At 40.6% G+C, this 17,434-nt stretch overlaps 1 long non-coding RNA gene across 1 annotated transcript; it reads right to left on the bottom strand.

Annotated features, from left to right (window-relative positions):
* Positions 1-5,804: 5,804 nt before the first annotated feature.
* On the bottom strand, positions 5,805-14,552 carry LOC104909608 (uncharacterized). Its single transcript, XR_792458.3, has 3 exons — positions 14,181-14,552; positions 10,237-10,399; positions 5,805-6,331 (listed from the first exon to the last, which is right to left on the bottom strand). It is a non-coding gene; the product is annotated as an uncharacterized LOC104909608 (long non-coding RNA).
* Positions 14,553-17,434: the final 2,882 nt, after the last annotated feature.

The raw sequence follows: 17,434 nt of genomic DNA, 5'->3' as shown, positions 1-17,434 counted from the left end.
TTTTCTTGTTCTTCCTTTCACTGACTGCTCTCCTCAGATATTGAGCATTAAAGAAAGCTACCTAATGCTCTTTTCCTAGCACTTTATCCACACCAAGGTTTTCCTTTACTTGCATTTATCTACTTACATTAGTGGCTCATCTTCTCTTACCACATGCTCAGACTTATTTCCAGACTACATTCAATATTGCAGTCATTTTAGAATCATCGTTAATTTTTGCCCTGGTTCTAGACCTACTTTTTCACATATGTACTTGGTAAAGTTCTCCATATTCCTCTTACCCATTTGTCCAGCATTGCTAACATGAATTCTTTTTTTGATGTTCTTGCTTTTACTGATGTCCTTGAAATTCACTTCTTGAAATACAGCCATTTACAGCTGAAAAGAAAGATCTTTTCATCTTATGCCAAGAAAAGTATGATCACTATTTCTTTAATTGGGATTAGTTCTTCAGCAAGGTGGATTCTCTTGTACTTGAAATCTTTGATTTCAGGATCATAAAACTTTAGCCTGTGTAATTTATTCTTTTCAAAGCTTTACACCTGCTTTGGCTCTTTTCTCCAGAAAAGCATGCAGTTGGAGAACCCACAGCTAATGCCAATTTCCACAGATTCTGGCGGAAAGGCAGAATTTTTAGATGTCTTGATAGATGAGATAGTGCTGACTTGTGCTATTAGAGCCTATGATGATTTTGTTTTGTTTATTGTTTTCTGTCGATGTGGAGTCCCAGAGCCTTCCTGATCTGCAGGTGCTATTTTGCTTTTTGAAGCTTTGTTGTTTCTCTTTTTGTAAGTGATAAAGCTATATACTCTGAAGATGTTATCCAATACCTTTGATTATGCACTCAAGAAGACAGGGTTTGGGTCACTTTGCATGTTAAATTCTGTATAATCTTAATGTACTTTATAAACAACTCCTAATCTAAAAAGAATTGAGACGTAACATTGATGTATAATTCATGCATTCTTTTATACAGGGTGCAATATGCACATGCTAGCAGTTTCCTCTGGGGACTGCAAACCGAACTGAAAATTGTTTTGACTTGTGCTCAGTGTAGTGTATAGAATAGTAATTTTACAAGATATATCTTAATTGTCAGAGGAAGAAGTGTATTACTATCCAAAGTAGAAAGTAGGACAAGAAATCTGTGTCATGTCACAGTCATTAGTCCAATCAGAATATGAGCAAAGAGGAGGAAGCATGGAAGCATTAACCTTGTCAGACATAAAGGAGAACTACCTTAAAACTAAGATTAATCTCATAGTGCTTATTCAAATATTATGAATATCTTCTTTCATCAACTGTTGTCAACTCTTAAGAGTTCTATTCTACAAAATATATTAAAATGAAGGATTCTAGGGGATGATTACTGGGCAATAAGAAGGAATAAAATAGTTTTATATTGAAATCCTATTAATTTGGTCTTCAAATCCATGGGGCTAATGGGAAAAAGAGATCAAAATTATATTCTAAACCTCATGTGATACTTTCCTTGGTCTACAAGAAAGGATACAATATTATGCCCACATCTGCTTAATGAGGTCTTGTGGTGTTTAAAGTACACGAGAAATAGGCACAAAGAGTTAACAGGAGCAACCAACTGAATTGTTGTGGGAAAAACCTCTTGTAAATATTTTGGGGACCTTTTATTTGTTTTGTTTGTTTTCTTTGTGGTTTTTATTTGCTTGTGCTGAATTTACTTTTTTTTTTTTAATATTATCTCCTTTCTGAGAAGGATTTCTTGGCTATTTTTCCTTTCTTAGCTATTTTTTAATACTCTTTCTTCTAGTCCTCTTTCTGGCCCTGTCTTTCCTTCCTCTGTAGTGACTCCAAAGGCTCTTGTCTCTGTAGTGTTGCCTCCTCAAGGTCAGGCACTACCATCTCCTTTCTTTTTTCCTTTCCACTTCTCAGCATTTGTGATAACTTCACTAATTTCCACAATGATTCACACCTTATCCATCAGTGCTAAGTCAGTCAAATTGTTTAGGCTATGATAGGGATTTACATTGTTTATTCTGTGCTGTAATTACCACATCAGCACAATGTGGGCAGACATCTGTTTTATAGATGAGGACGCTGGGATAGGAATTTAATTGCTTCAGTAAGGGGTAGAACCCAGTCAGAGCTTGGCTTGGCATGCAGCTCTCCATCACCTACCTATCAGTCTGTACTCCTTTAGACCGTCACAATAAAGGTGGTATACAGTCACAAGCAGCTCCTGGCAGCTTGAACAGGGAGAATGTGGTGGCACTAGCAATGCTGGAAATTTCCACATTTGTTTAAAACTACCTGCAAGAAAGCAGAGGACTCATACAACCACTCTTCCAGCCTTGCCTGGCTGTGGCAAGAAACTTACAGCAACAAATTTTCCAACAGTGAGATCTCTTTGTAAAGTGCAGAACATTACAGAGATACTCAGGAATATTCTTGGAGTGAATTTCAACATTTCTAGCAACTGCAGTAACGAGGGAGCAGTGGGATCCCCAGAGTTGGCCTGGGAGGCTGTGGGTCCCCCACATCCTCACGTGTGCACAGATGCAGCAGCACTGGCGCCACAGGCAGCAGCCAGGTTTCCTGCACTGCAACAGAGAGCAAAAGAATGCATTCGAGTGCTCTGGAGATGCATCTCTGGGGAGGTTTTGTCCCAGTTCTGCTTCTCTTGTTGTTACAGGTTTTTTTTTTTTTTTTTTTTTTTTTTGGTGAACAAAACCATTACAGTACGCAAGGTGATAGCATTTAAGAAATTAGATCCTTCTTATACACTTCTCAAAAGGGCTTCTTCTGACCACAGGCTTTCCTCTTCCTGCTCATGACAGCAGCACCAGCATGATACTACCAGTATTGGGTGGATATTTTAGTATGGTGCATTAACTTTAATGAGATGGTGAATTTAGGGCAGCATATGATTGTAGCAATTTAGATGAATTCAGAGATTTGCGCCTCTTCATTGGAGCCCTCTCTGAGGCTGTCCCTGTGCCTGTTTGGTCAATGCATTCATGCTAATGCCAGCTTCATGCTGGCATCCATACAGCCCTACTGTGCTGTCCCACACACTTCTGCCCTGGGAGCCAGCACAATGGGAAGCAAATGCAGGCCTGCACTTGTCAAAGCAGCACAGCCTGAGGGAGCACTTGACTGAACAAAGTGTCCTTTCAAACTTACCATTGGACTGATAGAAAAGCCCTGCTCTGGTTAACAGGGAAGCACCTGAGACACCTGCAAAAGGGGATGGTGGATGGTAGAAACTGGGTATTTCACAGCCATAGATCCCCTAAATCAACAGAGTCCTGTAAACTGTTTTTGTGTAAAATGGGGCACAGAAATAAAATAAAATAAGAGCACAAACTGGCAGTGAGAAAATACTAGTTAGCACAATGCTATCAGTAAAATCAACTCCTCATCTGGGTACTATGGGCATCACTGAGGAGGAAAATTGTAGATTTTTCAACTTTTACACTGAAATTTGCTTCACCAACGAGGGTTGTCAGATTTCTAAAGACTTGGAATACTTCTACTCTGAAATCCACTTGTGAATGAAGGAGGCAGGAAAAAAAAAGTTGCACAAACCTGAGCCAGAGCCAAACAAACACAGCTTGCTCAGTTAGGAAAGGGGAGGAAGTGGCAGAGTGGTAAAGTAGGGGGGGTTCAAGGATTTAACCTGGAAAGACAGTTAAACAAGAAGAGCTGGTATGAAATGATCACTTATCACTGCCCCAGGCAGCAGGAAGGCAGCAGGATGCCAGCTCTGAGCCCTGAGATGTCCCGCTATCCTGGGACCAGTGGCAGAGTTTCTGTCCCACCCTGTGCTCCCTAAGGGCTCTGCCACCTCTGTGTTCTGCTCCCACCTCGACAGAACTGTTTGCACTGCATACAGTCAGCCTTACAGCCCCAGCACCTGGGAAGGCTGTGGTATGGTATTTTTCCACTGTTTGCAGCTTTGTCTCCAGTTGTGAATGCTGGGAGCTCTTTTGGCCCTTTTGTGATCCTGTGTACATCCCTGCAGAGTGGTGTGAAGTACTGTCAAGCAGAAAGGCACTTTCTGCCCACTTAACCCAGATGTAGTAACTGTGCAGAGTCCACAGAAGCAGAGAACAAGTACACTGTGTTCTGAAAAGTAATTAGTCACTGTAAGCGAAATATCAGTGGAGCCTTTGAGGGAGAAATTGCTAAATGAATCAGTCTTGAAAAAGTACACCCATTTAATCAAGTGGATTTAAAAATCAATCTGGTTCATCTGGTGCAAATCTCTAATGTAGATTTCTGTTAATCCTTTTAACCCTTGTGTATATCAGTTTGGCTCGTGTCAGTAAGTTACTGACTGAGAGCAGGTTTAATAAAGAGCTTAGTTCCTGTGTTTTCAGTGATCCACTGCCCAACTCCTAAGTGCTTGGTACCTGAGCTGAAATGCAACTGGACTGCAAAGCATACAGGCTTCCTAAACAGAGAATGCAAAGAACTGATCACAGAATCAAAGAATCATAGAATGGCCTGGGTTGAAAAGGACCACAATGATCATCTAGTTTCAACCCTCCTGCTATGTGCAGGGTTGCCAACCACCAGACCAGGCTGCCCAGAGCCACATCCAGCCTAGCCTTGAATGCCTCCAATGATGGGACATCCAACAACACTGTTCCATTGTGTCATCCCCTGTATGTGAAAAACTTCTGAATATCTAACCTAAATCTCCCCTGTCTCAGTTTAAAACCATTCCCCCTTGTCCTATCACTATCCACCCTTGTAAACAGTCGTATCCCCTCCTGTTTATAAGCTCCCTTCAAATATTGCAAGGCCACAATCAGGTATCCCTGGAGCCTTCTCTTCTCCTAGCTAGTTCCCTCAACCTTTCCTCATAGGAGAGGAGCTCCAGCCCTCTGATCATCCTCCTCTGGACCCGCTCCAAGAGCTCCACGTCCTTCCTGTACTGAGGTCCCAGGCCTGGACACAGTACTGCAGATGGGGCCTCACAAGAGCCAAGCAGAGGGGGACAATCACCTCCCTCTCCCTGCTGGCCGCCCCTTTTTTAATGCAACCCAGAACACAGTTGGCCTTCAGGGCTGCAAGTGCACACTGCTGCCTCATGTCCAGCTGCTCGTCCACCAGGACCCCCAAGTCCTTCTCCGCAGGGCTACTCTCAAAAAGATCTTCCCCCAGTTTGTATAAATACCTGGGATTGCCCTGACCCGAATGCAGCACCACTTGGCCTTGCTGAACTTCATTAACTTTTCATGGGCCCACTTCTCCAGCCTGTCTCGGTCCCTCTGGATGGCCTCCCTTCCTTCCAGTGTATCAACTGCACTGCTCAGCTTACTGTCGTCTGCAAACTTGCTGAGGGTGCACTCGATGCCATCGACTATGTCATTGATGAAGATATTGAAGAGCACCACGCCCAAGACTGAGCCTTGGGAGCTCACTTGTGGTCACACTTGTGACCAACCTCCACCCTGATGGTCTGAGAGGGCTTTAGACCAGCCCGTGTACAACAGGAATCTCCTCCAAATTAGGGGCAGGGGCTGGTGAGCACAAGGGCACACCTGGGCATTTGACTCTTTCTGGAGTGTAACTGCAAAGTCTACCAAAAGGGATGTAAAGCTGTATCAAAGGCTCAAAAACCCATTGCTGGATGTCCTAAAACATGCATCATTTTACAAATCTTCTCTTCTGACTTGTGCTCCTATTTTCTGTATAACTGTCTAGCACATGAAGCCTGTGTGCAGGGTACAGGGATGTGCCTGGGCTCATGGTTTCCTCAGCCTTAAACTGGCTTCTGGTAGCTGCCCACTTCTCTAGGAGAGATTCCACCTGTTCCCTCTGCAGGTGTGGGGCTACCAGGGAGCAGAGACCACCATCACCACAGGTCTGTGGAGCAGAAAAGTGAGAGTCTAGGAGGGTAGTAGAGTGGCAGAGAAGTTCTCACTTCATAACAAAATCATGGTTTTTCAGACAGTGACTGTGAAACAACATGTGACACAATATGTTTTCAGGGGACAGGTGGTTCTTCAGAGGCACCTGCCTCTTTCCATGTACTGCACTGCGTCTTATTCTACACTACCTTTCAGGCACAAAGAGGCTACAGATTGCATTTTAACATAGTCCCGAGTTTCTTCATGCAGACTGAGCTTTGAGGCTTTGTCCATGCAGACATTTGGAGCTGCCCTTTCACATACCACTTCATGCTGTGCTTTCCCTCTGTGAAGTTAAGTCTTTGCTTCTAGGCAGCTGAGAGGAAGGGAGTGTGCAGGAAGGGAAGCACAGGGCAGAGCAGGATTGCTGCTTCCTGATCTCTGGTTCTTCGTGTACGTGTCTGAAGCACGCAGTCAGGAAAAAGGTAGGACTGAAAGGGAAGAAGGCAACAAGGTCAACTTCACACTGCACCAAGCACATCTGCAGAATTTCTGGTCAGAATGGATGAGGCGCCCAAGTGATTAGCTGAGGAGTTTACAGGAATATTTGGCCTTCAAGGAGAAAGTAAAACTCTTTTGATTATTGTAAGCATGCACTACCTGACCTCAGCAAAGCAGTCTGATTGCTGTTTTCATCAAGCTCATGAAGTTTTGCTTAGAGACCTGCTTGGAGGAAGCTGGATTAGGCTGGTGTCTAATTGAGTTACCTGAGTCTAATTCTGTTGTCATAATTGCCAGGGGGAAGCAGAAAGGGCTTGTTACCAATTAAGATTTTAATGTTTTTAATTTTAGAGAGCTTGAAGGGTATATGTGGTCTAAGAAATCTATCTAATTGATAGAAAAACAAGTTAAATATCTTACTGCCTCAAACTCTAGTTGTATTCTCCATCCAGGGAATTCAGTTTTCTATTTTTACATTTGACAGGTCAGGCCTTTGCAGCCTGCAGGAAAGCTGGAATAGCCTTGTAATGAGAAGCTGACGTCCTAGCTGCCTCTCTGCTGCTCTACAATGAGGGCCAGGTGACGGATGAAAGGGGAGGCACCTTTTCTGCAGAAGAACAGCTATATCTTATGTTTCCGACTCTGTGACATCAGTGCTCCTGTCTTCTAAAAGTCCATCTGATGTCTTCTGGCACAAAGAATAACAAAAGAAGAAAACAGCTAACCAGAAATGAACAATAAGGACTGAAAGACTGTTTAATGCTTCTTTGCTCTTTACTGAGCTGAGATTCTAGCAATTGTATGAGAAATACTATTAAAAATGCTTGCTATAAGCTTGTGTCCCATTCATGTTTGCAAACTGCAGCTTGTGACAGAGCCCAAGCACAGAATACTGCACAACTACACAGAGTGCTGCTAAAATCTGGCAACCCTGTCTTCTCTGACAGATGCAGACTGGTGGTGAACTGAGTGGCTGCTCTAAGATAACACTCAAGATGCTTGTAATAATGGGGGAAAAAAAGTGATTAAGTATTAAGCAAGCTCCTATTAATTCTTTTTAGATTTCTCTTACAGTTTTTACATGAGAGAGAGAATTTGAATGACTACTGATGCTGTAAACTGCTATCTCTCTAGTTATATAAGGTGTAATTAGCCTAGTAGGTTTCTTTTTGCCCGTGCTAGCTTTCCAGATGCTAAGGCTCCTTCCAGCAAGTTAGCAGCGACTCCCTAAAGAGCAAAATGACAGTTTACAAAAGAAGCCAGAGTTCGATTTCCCAGAGTCTGACACAGTGCAGGTCCATCTTTGTGATCTGCTGGGACTCTGCTCGTCTGACCCAGAGGGCAGAGCATCATCTATCCATCTTCAAGAACAAGGCGATGGCATCAAAGCAGAGCTCCGCTTTCTTAATGGCTTCTTTGAAGCCGCAGCAGCAGAGAAGGCAAAGTACAGCAGCTCCCTCTCTCCTTCTGAAGAAAAGACAGCACAGCATGGCTCTCTAGAAGCGACATATATAAACGCAGATAAATGAAACATAATTTTATGGAATATGCTGCCCTTGGGGAGTTCCTATTTCTGCTGAGTGACCTTAATCGTCACTGAAGTTTTAATTGTAAAGCTGCACTCTGCTTTTGATGGTGCTTTCTTTGAGTGCAGGTGGAGAAATTTTTTGCTGCCTCCTCTACCTCTCCAGTCCTTGTGTAGTAACTTGTACAAGCAGAAATTGATGCCTCCCTCAGTACCTCCATGATTTTCATGTAAAGGAATATGCCATGTGAAAACAACTGAGAAAACAGTGAGTAAAGACTAGATGAGGCTCTATAGCTCTCCAATTGATTATGAAGCTCATTTAGGCTATATTCATACTGTTTTGGTGATCTATCTGTAAAAACAGCAAGTAAGTAATCTAGTATATGTGACTGCCAAAACAGACATTCACTGAAAATTGAAAAGTGTTGGTGAAACATATTATTGAATTCTTGTCTTAATATATGCAAGTTTACTGCCTGATTTACATCAATGCAATTAAGTTGAAAAAAATCCCAGTGAAGACACGTGATCAATCTGTTGGAATACTTCATTTTTAAATTCAGACAACTGGTGGCAAGCTACTTACTAACAAATTTTGAAATGTGAATAATTGTTAAAATGAATATTTGTATAGTTTTGTATAATATATTGAGAAAAATCACCATTGTTTGCAACATATTTCAAAGCAGAAGGAGAATAAATTAATTCCATGTTATATGCCTTATAAAAAAGCCCTTGGCCCTAATACACATTTCATACTGCTCTTTTTTTTTAGTGATAAGACATACCTAAATTAGAAATGATATAAGGAACTTCAGGGAATGTTCTTCTAAGTGCTTTGCCTTAAGAAATGAGTACTAAAGCATCAACTTAAAGAACTTCTGCTCTTTAGTGTAGGTCTGCTCAGTTTATATTCAAAGATAAATCAGCTGCTGATAGTCCTCTCACCAAATCATAATTTTCTGTATATTTTTGGTATCATGTTTACTCATTAATAGTGATTTATTATCCCACAGTTAAATGGTTAGAACTTCTTTTCAGAACTGAAGAAAACGATCACTTTTCTCCCTGATTGTGTTTCAACCTGGTATAGCCTACTGATTAAATGCAGAAATACACTGCTTGTTCAAAATGACCTCTTGAGTTATATTTATACCTGCAGACTTTAGTCTGATTGAGCTACCGTTTGCCTGAGGTGCAAGTTACATAAAGGTCTGGGCAATAGCTCCTAGGTTGATCCAGAACCAGCCTTGTAAAGCCATCGTTTCAAGTAACAGCCAAGAAACTAGCTGCCCAGTGGCATCACAAGTACAAGATTACTTTGAATACTGTGATATTTGTATGCCAATGAAACATAATATTTCCGTGCTTTCCATAGCTTCATACATGTGGATACTGATGCACTGGCATACTGCATTTTAAAGTGGAGCTCCTAATGGCAGAATAGATGTAGCACGTATTCTTTTGTGGATTTAGTGCCCCAGCTTTACCTTCACTTGTGAAGCCTGAATGTGAAATAAGCCCACTAATTATTCGGTAATGTTATGCTTTCGTTTTTCTTTGAATACACCTAATTGTGCACTGAAAACAAAACCTACTTGTAATTTTATTGGGCTTTTGTAATTTGTTATTGACTTTTATAGACTATTCAGTAAACTCAAATTGCTTTTTGTCTTAATTGAGTCTTGTCTGCATTCTGCACTGGTCAATTTTCAGCCTACCATCTAAATTGCTTTGTTGTGCCCCAGTAAGACTGATGAGTTGATATGATGGTGTCTAACATTTATTTTATGCCTCATATTCCTCTCAGGTTGCACAGAAAAAATGATTCTATCATTAATGTATTTTGTAGTTGATGATAGCGGATGCCAGTTTTCCAGAGTTAAATATAATGGGGAGAACAGTTTTTGGTCACAATCTTCCTACAAAGGTTTATTTTTTATCCATCACCTATTTCACAGGGAACTTGTCAGAAATCACCTTTAGGAACTGTAATGCTATTCTCAAGTTTGAACAGAGCATTGCAGTTTGCAGATGGGGGTGAGTTTTGTTGGCTCAGAAATTGGAGGTTGTAGGTGTTCAATGGTACCATTTGCAGATCACTTAATGAACAAGTGTTCACATGCATCACCAGCTCAAGCCTCTCTCACTGCTGGATCTGTTACTGGTTTTTGATGCAGTTAAGTAACTTCATTTATTTTATTCAAAGTAAATATTATTTAGTGGGTAATAGACATTTTAGATAGCCCTTCTGAATTACAAGAAAACTACTGATCCTTTTTCTAAAAAGACTACAACCTCATTTCTAACTTCTCATAGTTCTTAATACATATTAATATGAAACTCAAAAAAGATACATCAGAGTACCTGTGTAGCAATCTTGCTGGTTCCATCTGATTCCCATAAAAATGATCCAGAGATTTATGAAGAGAGGTCTGCAGAGGTGGGTCACACACAGTTGGCTATAGAGACTTGCCTTCCTTGTTCTGCTCAGCTGCCTCCAGCCAAGTTCAGGTTATCTCCCTGGGCACTATGGGCATAAGGAGTCAGTTGTGGATAGGCCGTGGATTCAAGGCAGTCCAGCACCAGCCAGCTGAGCTACAGAACAGCTTAAGCCATACTGATGCCTATTTGACAAGGGGAAAACCTGCCATTCCTTCTGGTTAAGCTGTGCCCCCCCCAAGCAGCATGTCTTGTTGCCTGGGGTAGAGCATGGTGCACCTCAGTGTCCCTTACCCAACACCAGTGCACAAAAAAGAAGCTGTCTTTTTTTAGAGGAACAAAAGTGTGATCACATGGAGGAGTGGGGACTATACTGAAATTTTCTGTTTTCTCCTGCTTGGCTGCAATTCCATTCCAGCAGGGATGATAATCAGTGTTGTCTGTGGTTTCTACCTTCTGACACATCCCATCATCTGTGCATGATCTGAGCCTTGACTGGGTCTTTAAGCTCAATAGAAATCTGCATGTGAAAATTTCCATCTTTTGCCAGCTGTGGTTACACGGCAATGATCAGATCAGATCAGATCTCGACATCACCTTCTCTGCTTGTGGTGTTAAGTTTTCCTTTCTTGCTTTTGTTTCAGCTATTAAACCGTCAAAATGAGCCAGTGCTTTGTTAGTGTACTGAAGCTGTATTTGGAGTTCTGTGGGAATGCTTGTGTGAATGGCTTTTTTCAACTGTTAAAAATTGCAGAATGTATCTTTCAATTTCCTTCGCAGCATCTTTCACTACAAATCAGTTGGTGGTTGCATGGCTGTGTTCTATCACATCTTGTTAGGAAACATAAAAAATGGAAAATCATACAGTAATAACTTGTTCACCAAAACTAAACTCAAAGAGCTCCATATATAACATTGAAATATTCTTAGAAGTACTATCAGATCTGTATATTCACGAACTAAGAATATACACATTTTTAAATTGGTGCTGACAAAATACATTTTTTTCATGTTTATATGTTCCTGCAGAAACAAAATGAAGCACTGAAAGTATCATTATTAACGACGTATAAGCAGGTATAGAGGTTATATTTGTGTGGCCCAAAAATAGAATTGAAAAGGAGACCTAATTTTATAGTGCTGATATGGAAGCAACTCATATCCACTTTTCTTTGGCAGTCACCATCTTTATGTAGATTCATTATGAAGTTACTAAAACAACACTGTCTTATCCAACAAGGTTAAAACTGAGAAAATATCTAGGCTTTGTAATTACTACCGGGCATTTTAATAGGGTATAAATATACACAAAGTCATCACAGGAACAAAGCCAGCTATCCTATAAACCAGTCTAATGTACTGGTGAGTTACATCTGTGGATTTTATAGGTCTTGTCATACGTAAGCTCAAATTAAAACAACTTGTCTTTCTATAATTAATATGTCAAAATATATATGAGAAACTGAAATGCAAATGTAAGAGCAGAATTTGAAATACTGTTCTAAATTTCTGTTACTCTTCTGAGAAAAAGTATTTCATGAAAATGTTGTTTAGTCTCTTGTTTCTTGCATTACTATGGATTTTGTGTAAATATGTAGTCATCTTTTTCCACACCACAGGAAATCTGTACTCCCAGTGTGTGTGCTCCTGCCTGAATACCATTTTGGTTGAGACTGATTTGGTTTTGAAGTTGATTGGTAGCTTTTGCAAGTACGTGCATCTTTTCTGTACTTTGCTTGTCCAATTTTCCTCTGTGACTGCTGACCTGCGGTCTATAAGTAAGACCACTTTTGAGCTATTTACTTAATTGCTGATCATTAATGATAATTTCCATCTAAAAATAAATGAAGATGATTCTGTTTGGCTAATTATCACTTCTTACTAAATATATGTATATATATTTAAGTGAGAAATAAGATATTGTATTGTTTTTTTGAAAAAAACATTTTTTGTTTTAAATCAGAGATCATTTCTCTGAGTCAAATAACACCTGTTAATGTCTTACTCCAGGGTTTGTTACTGCAAGTAGAACACTTACTCCTCTGCCTATTAACAAATTTCAGCTCTGTCATGCATTTTCCTTAAGTATATAATGCTGACTTGATACAAAATTAGTGTGGGGCTAGAAAAAGAAGCCATGAAAAAATTGGCCCTATTTAAATAGTTGTTGTGAGGATATTAATTTTTCTAAGTACTGAATGAACAAGCACTCTCTTAGCGCTTATTCACATCTTTATTTCTGACTGGATTGCTTCTGTCTATTGAGCTTTATAAAGGATTGAACAAAACTTAAATACCAGTTGCATCTAAACTGCATAAAAATATTTGAGTAAATAAAAAGATAAAAAAGAATGTGTAGAAATAAATACTGCAGGAGCCACTAGGTTTTTAGAGGATTTTTTTTAGTACAGGATCTATTTTTCAATGGAGTATTAATGTACAGTTTTAGCTAACTATCCTCAGACATCTTTTTGTTATTATCTCCTCTGCTCAGTGACAGCATGTGCAGCTGTCTGTGATAGAATAGTGCTAATTCTGCCTTTATTCCTGAGAATCTCAAACTTATTGACTACCTGTGGCATTCATTCACTATCTGGTATTCTGGAACTTCCCCTGTCGAATGTCTCAAAGGAGAGGTTCTTCATTGGCCCCTAAGGATGGCAGTGTGATATAGAATCACAGAATCACAGAATGGCCAGAGCTGGAAGGGACCTCAAGGATCATGAATCTCCAACCCCCATGCCACATGCAGGGTCACCAGCCTCCCCATTTAATACTAGACCAACTATATACTATTGGACATGGAGGCTGAGAAAGCCTGACAGATCTCATTCTTCAATCTGCTTGAATTTCTATTGGCTTCTCATCTTCCCCTCTCAAACAACTGGGATTCGAGAGAAGCCACTGAAACAGAGCTGCAAAGTCAGGAGTTTATGGTGCTTTAATTCAAATGTGCTGAAGTACAGGGATACACCTTTTGCTAAAGGTAGCAATTAAGGAAAGAAAATAGCTTCCAAAAAAAAAAAAAAAAAGATAAATAACTGATGTATGGGGAAACCTGTGAAATGATTGATCTGCTCAGCCCATGTTGCTGCAAACAGGAAAGCTCTCTGAAAGAAGTTACAAGAATGCTTGCTTGTCTTGCTTGAGGATTTATAGTCGTATACCTTGTTGCAGCATGTGAACTCCAATAATACTGTTTTGTTCAATTGATTCTTTTGCACTGTTATGTCTTGCTTTACCAATAAATTAAACAGAAAATAGCTGGGATTTTAAGAAGTTCACATCTCTCTGTGAGCAACTAGAGCAGAAAATCTTTGTAGTAATTGACCTGCTGAGACTAATTCAAATATTCAGTGGCTCTAATGTCTTCTGCCTTATTTCACCAAAGCCGAATACAGCAGTCTTCAGGAGTAATTAGAGGAACTGCTGTTTTTTCCAAGCAATTATTTTTGGGTAAAGGTAGAGAGACAGGGAGAAGAGAGGCAGTAAAGACATACTTGAGCTAAGATAATCAATTGTTTTGTTACAAATATTCAGGGTGAATCTGTTTTGTGTTAAAAAGGAGTTGTTGCACTTGCTTTACCACAACATCCTTTGTAAGAGTCAAAACTGCTGGAACACTTTGTGTTGGATGCCATGTTTTTGGCTGCTGCTATGAATTGTTTGTATACCTGCTTTTATGACTTTCTGCAATCCCTAAATAGAGCAGGATTTGTAGCTGTTTATTTGTGTACGTGGTACAAGGTCACTAAGCTGCATGTGCACAAAAGCTCCTGTTTCAGATATCTTGCAACTGCAGAAGGGAAAGTCACATCACCTATGCTTCTCATGCATGGTATTTAAACATGAGATACAGGAAATCTTACCTTTTCTCTAGAATTTGATACCTAAAGCCAGTTACGCTTTTCTCTGTTCCTCATGAAGTTACATTTACCATATTCGTTGCTGTCTCTCCTGGCAGCACTGATGGGGCTGAGGGGCCTGAGTCTGCTGGGCACCAGCTTCCTGGAGTCAGCCATGGAGTCGGAGGCCTCTCCCGCCTCTCACATCCCAGTGAGCTTTGAGGTGACGCTGTCCCTCAGGAGTTGAGTGGTGGAGAAGGGGTGACGTGGGGAAGCTCTGCCTGCCACATGTCATCTGAGGACACTGTGAAGGAGCCCTCGGCTGTCCCCACAGGGCTATCTCTGGCCTCATGTCAGTGTTCCGTCAGCACACTGCTGTCGTTGGTGATAGCAGGGGCTGACTTCTGCCTCCAAAAGTGCGTGTGAAGCATTTATGACAAGAGCAGCTGACAAGACCTTCATTAGCTTTTGTCAGTGGCCTTATTATACTGAGTTTGGTGAGCACTGGGTCTGTCCCTGAACATGAACCCCTGTCCTCCTTACCCCAGGGCACTGCTGTCAAACAAACTGAACGCACTACTGAGTGGCTCAGTACATCTCATAGGCATGAAGCCCCAGGCCTAGGGCTGTGGTCACCAAAATGATCCTTCTTGCAGCTGTGGCACACATGCGGATCTGAGGTTATGCTAGCCCCTTTAGCTCTACAAGGGTCCCCAGCCCTGGCTCCAGGCTGCCCATGTGTGCTAGCCTTGACCCCTGCCTCAAAGACTTCTTTGGAGTTTCTGCTCCTACTTGAGACACCAATCCCTTCCTTTACTGTCTGCAGTTTTTTTTTTAAATCATCATTCCTCGGTCTCTGACCTCCAAATCGTTCTGTTTTAGGCCTTCTCAGCCACTGAATGCACAGGCTGCAGCTGGAAGCATGACTCAGACTCTCTCAATGCAATGCCTCAACCAGTTTGTACTCCAGTGCACTTCAAGGCACAAGTCTGTAAGGTCAAGGTTTTAGACACTGGTTTGATGCGGCCTGCAAGGCAGAGGAGCCACTGCTAAGGGCATCAGATTCTAGAGAAAAGATAAGATTTCCTGTACCTCATGTTTAAATACCATGCATGAGAAGCATAGGTGATGTGACTTTCCCTTCTGCAGTTGCAAGACATCTGAAACAGAAGCTTTTGTGCACATGCAGCTTAGTGACCTTGTGCCACATATACAAATCAGCTTTGCCTGCCCATTGTTAGTCTTTATGCCTGCAACAGTGGCTCTTCCAGATTTTTACAGTAAATCAGACATCTGCTAGAGACTGTCCCAGACTGAATAATATGTCCTAAAACAGAGACTGTGTTTAATATGCAAAGTATTTACTGCTCCAAGAGATTAGAGAGGGTTAACCTTTGCTAAGTAACACTCAACCTGATACAATTCACCACAAACTTTCTCAGTTTTTGAGAGTCTCAAATTCCAACTTGTGTCCAAGGCGAATCTGGACACATGGTCCCGATCAATTTCAGGTGGGGATTGGGATTGTTCAAATTCTTTGTGCTTGATATCACACGTCACAATGAGTAAACGTTTTTATCATGAAAAGGGACCAAGAAGTGAATGGAAGAGGAGACAGAGGTGATGTAGTTACTCAGGTGATGTGAAACAGCCAGCTGATTTTGCAGTGATTCAGCTCTATTTATAATGAGCTTCTCTTTACTGTATGTAATTTGAACCTCTGTTTCTTTATACTTATCCCCATTTCATATGATATTTTTGGCTGATCTTGACTTCCCTTCACCATGTTTTAATCCAATGGGTCAGCATTATCTACACGTGTAAACCTGACAGATTTTCAGAATTGTAATTCCTAGAAAGGGCAGCACACATCACATTTTTCTTGCAAAGCCTTCCCATCCCTGAGCTGAGCAGAGGAGAGCAGTTTTCCTTGAGTCATGTGGAAACACAGAGACAGAAGGTCTTTGGTGTGCTGATATCCGTAAAGCACCCTGCACTGTACTGAAATGCTGCAAAGAGAGAGGTTTAAGAAGGAACAGAAAAGTTGAGGCTAAGGCAATTCAGTTGTAAGAAAAAAAATCAAAGACATTCATTCCGCTGCTCATAAATGGTTTCTTTTCATTTTCCCTTATAAAATATACCTCACTTCATTTTTTATTGTCTTCCTCAGCTCCTTATGAAATCCAGACACTCCTCATTTCCTCCTGTCAAACAGAAGGTGACATACAGAACAGTTAAGGATTTTTGTTCATAATAAGCGACAATGTTTAAAAGATAAAAAAAAGGCTCCATTTTAAAGTAGTTTGTAGAATGAGAGGACAGTCTGGTGTCTCAAAGAAGCCAGGTCTTAATTTGTAGAGAAGTAGAAGCTTTTTCTTCTTTATAACTGTGAAATAAATTATACCACTCATGGATTTTGATTTTCAGTATTAACACTTGCTGTGGAATCTAATCTACTTTCTATTGTCTCAACCCAAGATGATTAGCGATATATCATTAGCTAAGACATTTTTTTTGCTATTAGAAAAGCTGTCCTCAGTGAATACAACCCTTTCTCGATGAACTCACTCTCAGTAGCACCCTGGCTCAGGCTGCCTGTGCCTTCTGATACTCCAAAACCAATTACAGAGCTGTCAGCAACAGACAGGCTGTGAAACAAATCTGCACATGTACTGGTAATTTCCTGCACCTTGATACATCTTAACAGGGTTGGCTGTTTCAAAAACCCCCATGTCTGACCTGAAAGGCCAATTTTACTTATTTTTCACTTAACGTCAAGTCTTAAACAGCTCAACATGTTAGTAGCAGCTTAAACAAAGCTATAATGACGATATGTAGAAAATAATATTCCAACTGATAGATCAGTCCAAAATATGTTTTTCAGCACAGTTATGAACATTTTGAGATGTGTTTTCTTCTCAATTTGAGCACAAAAAGGGGAAAAATCACTAAACTTGAAGTAACCTTGTGTGAATGGCAGATGAGATGCAAGTTAAACATGTTGCAATAAATAAATACACACTTTGGGTTCTATAATTTTCCATTGCATTAATTTGTCTGAATATATTTAGATCACTAATTTAGACTGGAAATTAAGGCTGTTTATGGCAACTGCTGTATGGTGGTGGAAATATCGTTCGATGTGCTGCATTTTATAACCATGTCATTGACTTTTGAAAACTGCTTCAAAGTTAAATGCACAAAATTACTTTGGCAAAATATTTTACCATACAATTAAAACATAAAAGACGAAAGGTTAAAGAAGTTAAAGGTCTTGC

The sequence above is a fragment of the Meleagris gallopavo genome, chromosome 1, assembly GCF_905368555.1.
Source record: "Meleagris gallopavo chromosome 1, MGAL_WU_HG_1.1, whole genome shotgun sequence".
Taxonomy (NCBI): domain Eukaryota; kingdom Metazoa; phylum Chordata; class Aves; order Galliformes; family Phasianidae; genus Meleagris; species Meleagris gallopavo.
Note: the sequence above shows the minus strand (reverse complement) of the source record. Positions and strands in the feature narration are given on the sequence as shown.